Raw genomic sequence first — 5,843 nt, 5'->3', positions numbered from 1 at the left:
TTTACTGCAGCCGGTTTTGCGGCAGATGTGCGCGAATCGCCCGGGTGCAGCACAGCAGCCTGGAGCGGTGCGTTCGGGGTTGCCGTAGCACCGAGAGAGCGCAGTGGTGGGCTGTTGTCCGTCTGGTGCACAAATATATTGTGTCGGCTGAGAAGTACAACACTCAAGCTAGGGCTTGAGTAACACGAAGTGACGCTGCTGAAATTTTACACAGCTGATTTATTTTTTAAAATGCTGTTGCATAGTATTTCTGAGACAAGTATAAAAATTATTAAAAAAAAAAAGAGCTGGGAAAGGTGCATATGCACAGTTTTAACTGAGCTTTTAAGTTCAGGGGATAATGACTCCAAGGCATTCAAAAGCAACTGGTGGAGGATAAAGGCACTTGAAATGGGAAGCAGGCATAACTCCCAAATGCTGGTTTGCCGTTACCTGAGTAGGGAAAGTAATGCACTGGCTCTTTAAGCATGGCCTTCTACCTTCTGCATAGACAGCAACGAGTAAGTGGCTGGTGCTGAAACAGTGAGTTTTTAGTTCTGACCACTTGTGGCTACCTGGTGAACAGCGTGGCCTAGACAGACACACAATTCCCTCTGTCTTTTTTTTTATGCTTTTTCCCTTATGCAGGTTTAGGTGTAACTAACCTATATCTCAAGTGCAGCACATGTGCCCCAACTTTTGCTATAACCAACAAAAGACACTGTCAGTGTGGAGGCTGATCATGGAAGCTATCAATAATGGACTCATGGGAAGAAGCCAGCTTACTAGGACGAGTAAGGTTTCCAGAACTGTTGTGGGATTTTGGTGCACGCAAACTACACATACACATTTACTAATGGTTCTGAAGACCTGTGGGATGCTCATGTTTTTTCTCTTCAGTGATGGAGAGTTCTCCTATATTTTCTGAGGTATAAGGGATATATTTAATTGGGACAGAAAGGCTGGTCACTTCTACTCTTTCGGTTCTCCATTGTATTTAAGACAACATACTAGAGGCCCAGAATACAAAAAAAACAAACAAACAAACCTAAAACACTTCCCCCAAAAAAACCACACACTGCCCAAAAAAAAACCAAAAAAACCAAGCTATACCGTGAAACTTTTTGAAAACATATTTTAATGATTTCAAATATGTTTACATAGTGACAAATAGTGTAAGTTGTTTAAAGTTTTGTTCACTCCCTGTTTTATCAAAAAGTTGACATTTGAGCTATGGGTTCTGTGATTCTTCAGTGCAGCCCCTTGTTAGCAAATACATCAGGGTATGTACCTGAAACACACCAAAACAGTGGTTTTCTAAGGGTATTGTTATGAAACACAACCTGAAAGGTCTTTCATGTCTGTTCTGCAAGCTGTTACACTTCTTCAAATCTTTGATGTCTTTAGGTGGTAATTTACCTTGTAAAATTCCAGGTATTTTTTTATACAGCTTGTTTAAACTTCTGAGGTGTGGGGGCACATCTGATCTACCTTTGATGTTTTAGAGGCACTCTTTTGCTACAAAGTAAAAAAAAAAAAACCACAAAAAACAACACCCAAAGCAAAAACAACAGAAAAAAAGAATTAATTATGTGTTTATTATTATCATAGGGGATAGTAGCTCTGGCCATGACACAAAGTGCTGCTTTATTGGAATACAGCAACAGTCTGGAAAATTTACAATCAAGTACGGAAGTTCAAAGCAATGGGAAAGTACATGAAGACAGAGAAGCACCATAGTAGTATCATAGTGTCATCACTGGCCCCAGGCAAACTCTTGCTGACTGTTAGCAGATGTCTTCACTATTCAGTAGTCAGCTGAGTACTTGTACATCTTCTCAGAAGTAATGTAGGAAAGGGAAATGTGTAGCAAAGTTCATCGTTAATAGTCAGCAGTGAAATCGAATTATCCCATCAGGGAATAAGTGTTACAAGATGATAATGTAACTTCAATTCCAAAGATTTATTAAGAATGAAGAAGCTCAGAATGAGGCAGATTTTAATCTCTTCATAAAACTGGATCATAGACTTGCTCAAGTCAGTGGTGTTACCATCTTTGGGCTGGTCCTTTACGTGCAGCTGTTACTTTGCAGTAAAGATTCGCATCTAAAGCAGCTTATTTTCCTGTTAAATCCTTTTTCAGTTTTATAACCCCCTTGGGCAGATTTTGTCAATCCATGAGTGGGACAAGTTTCAAGGGAGCTGTGTAAAGGGGATGCTTCAGTAGATGGCACTCTCCCTCTGAGTGAGGATAAGCAAATACCTCAGCCAAGGAATTTGATGCAGTGAGAGCAGCTTTTATACTCTACAGTGCATTGAGTGCAAACAAAGCTCTGCCTTACTATGCCATGAAGTAACCCTTGACAGTTTTTCACAAATTTGCATTGTTCAACTCCTCACATACGCTTTCCTACCTGCTTAAATGACTGGGGTCTGTCTTGGTTCAGTTCAGCCTTTGTCCTGAAATCTTAATTGTGAATATATACATCATATATAATTATACACACACACGTATACATTTAAAAGATATATTTTTATAATATATTTAAAAGAGCTCAGTAGTAATGTAAGTTACACACATAGGGCTCAGGGTTTAGAACTGTGCTGCTTCCTCAACCATTTTTTTCTAATTCCTTATTTTATTTTACTATTTTGTCAATGGTAGATCCAGTTTTAGAACTTCAGACCTTTGGTTTGTTGATTATTTTTGTTGTTATTTTGAAGCCACAATTTTCATGGATCTTGTTTGAAGAGCAGTTGCACTGATTTAATACAAGGGAGGAGGCCTTAACTGCAGGAGTGGGGACAATAAAGACCTATACATCAGGGGAGCTATCACCTTTTAAATCAGATTTGTTGTTAACCAAGCAGTAATATATAGCCATCATTGTACAGCCTTCTAAACTGAACAGAAGGGTGAGAGAAGAGAGTGAAAAAAAAATGTATAAGACGTTGCAAAAATAAAATTACATGGGACAAATTCATAAAATACAAATTTAGTTCCTTTTTTACAGTTTTAGATTCTTGAATACCATAAGTTTATTCTTTTACTGCTTTTTAAGCATTCCTTTATTTTCTCATTTAACTGACACACAAATTAAGTAAGTCCCCATACATTCTCATTCTCTGCCTCACTCCTATGCTCCCCAGAAGTCCTTGTATCCACTAAGTAAAATCACAATGTTAACAGTATTTCTAAAATCTGGAACCTGGAGCTATCTTTTTTTTCCTTTAAGAGGGACGCATTTGCTACTGTAGCTCAGAAAAATCTGTTGACCTGTTTTTTCCAATATTCATGTCAGATCCTGAGGCTTTTTTGGCCTGTTAGAATGAAGAGGCCCTAGGTAATGTATGAAAGAGGACTATAAAGAGCATTTGTGTACACCTCTGCAGTGCCAATCAACTTTTGAGCAAACAAAATCAAAATATATGCACCATTGCAAACTAGATAAAGGAATTTCTGTTCCAGAAGTGGTTCAAGCAGTTGCATGCTGCATGAGTGAAATAGCAAATTAATTTAGTAACAAGTAAATATATTTTTAGATTTTCTGTTCTTAATTCAGAACAAAACAAACCTACTGCAAGTGTCAGATACTTAAGGGACTGTGCCCAAAAGCAATATTTTCTGTCCTTGGCAGAGAAACTGCAGAGCAGATAAAATTCTGAACCAGTGGAAGCTCTCTGTTTAAAGTGCCACTTAGCTACAGCATTCCTCTGTTATTTGGTAAGTAGATCTAAACTTCCAAGTGCATTTTATACAGAATTCCAAGTAGTCTTCATGCAGAAAGGTTACTACTTGGAAATCTCTTGCACACAGCTGAATGGAAGTGGTTGGAGAGGCTTTTTCTAACATTTTACAAAGGAAATGATTTTTTTTCCCGGGGGGGGGGGGGGGAATCATGATGTGGGGTGTGGGGCTTCTACTATTTGGAACGTGTTCTTTAGAAGAATGAAAGCAAAATGATTTAACACTATTAGAGTACTACTAATTTTTTTCCCTTCTGTGGTCTCGGGCTGGTATTTTATTCAGTCAGATAAGGAAACCTATCTGTCATGAAACTAATCAAAAACATTGGGTTTATGGTTGCAACCTTTACCTTTATAGCAGCTATTGTGAATTCAGAACAGATTGGAAGACCCATAAATCAGCTTTCTACATTGGCTTTCAAGTAGTGGTTTCATATAAAGGAGACTGACTGAATCGTGAAACTAGGCATTGGGAAACCTGAGTTTTATGCCTTCATGCAACTTACAGCCTGATTTTCAGCTGTGCATTTATTTAACTCCCATTTATTTCAAATGGAGTTACACGAGCACAGCACCCCTGAAACTTGTTTTTAAACCATTTGGGAGCATCTTCATTACAGATACATTGGAAAGCTACTTCAGTGTCTATATACATTTTGAAATGCTTGAAACATGTTACAGAAAGGCAGTCATTACTAACAAGTGTCTCATTGAAACAGTCCTGCTTTTTTGTCATCTCAGTGCAGTACAGTTCAAATCACTTTAGAAAAAGATCTCACAACAATTAGGAGTTCTGTAGACAGGACAGAGGAAGAGACAGAGCATGTGATAGATTCGTATGATCTGCCACCTTACTGCTTTTTGGATGGAAGCTGAAGGATGGAAGATCATGCGCAAAACGTGAAAAGCAAGCAGTGGCAGAAGCAGGACCTGACAATCACACAGGTTCCCTATACTTTAGAAGATCTCTATTAAAAACAGGAGAAAATAGGAGTATTAGCCTTGCTTTTGATAATATTAAGAAGCCAGACAGAGATCAGAACTCAGTGGGTTTGCAGACTGGTCAAAGAAGTAGAAAGCAAAATCAAAGTCTTGATGCTTTGTAATGGATTGCATTGTGTAATAGAAGTCTCATACCTTTTGGTTTACAGTTGTAGGTGGGTTTATTTTTGCCACATAGTATTTGTGTCTAAGGGAATGATGTGTAAGTAAGAGAAGAAATAGCAGTAGCTGGACAGACCAGTGAGATTTGAGTTAGCCTGTTCATCAGTGTTTAGAGATGGGTGCAGAACAAAAGGTTGATTTTCAAACATGATTTATTTAGGAACTTAAGATGTATTAAAGGACAGTGAGGCTAAAACTTGGCAATAGATATATCACATGCAATAGTTAAAATAAATCCATCAAATCCATGGATAAAGAGAAGTTAATAAAAGTGATCAACACTCAGCAGACCTGTACCTACTGGTTCCCTAAAGGGTGATCTTAAATCAAACCAGATTTTCCTGGAAACCTCAAGAGTATTGCAAATGACGCTTCATACTACACTAATTAGGCCAAGGTCATTTGTAAAACTGTTTAACAAAGGGTGAGAACATGCACCAGGCTGACTTAAGCAAACGGATGGAGCAAGAGTGGAACTGTTCTCTTTCCTTCTGCTACCTTTTTCTGCATGAAAACTGCAGATGATTTTTGCATCCTCCCATTGCTGGCTTATCCAGCCCACTCTGCAGGACTTGACTGACAGGAGGAAAACATACTTCTAAATTATTTGGTCACTGTATTTTTTTTTTTTTTTTCTGGTTTTCTCTTCTTGCTGGTTTGCAAAGTCTCACTTGGCTGGGTGCTGGGCTATGAGCTGTTTGTCCAACAGGGCCTTTGTTCTGGTATGTGCTCCAGCAAAAACTGGAAAAACCTGTTCACATGCTTCTTTATTTTTTTTTTTTCTGATCTTCCTCTCCCATTGGCGGTTGCAGCCTGTACACATGCAAACAAGGTGGTGCCTACCTTTCATGTGGAAAGCTGCCTTACAAAAACTGAGGTAGCTTTTTCCTTTATCCCAGAGCTTTTCTAGCCTCATGAAGGCTTTGGTGAATGCTCCAGGAGTTAAACTCTGT

The sequence above is a fragment of the Pezoporus wallicus genome, unplaced genomic scaffold (assembly GCF_028554395.1).
Source record: "Pezoporus wallicus isolate ANWC-B61680 ecotype Strahan unplaced genomic scaffold, APGP_CSIRO_Pwel_v1 contig_3817, whole genome shotgun sequence".
Lineage (NCBI taxonomy): Eukaryota > Metazoa > Chordata > Aves > Psittaciformes > Psittacidae > Pezoporus > Pezoporus wallicus.
The sequence above is the reverse complement of the archived record's forward strand: the minus strand, read 5'-3'. Positions refer to the sequence as shown.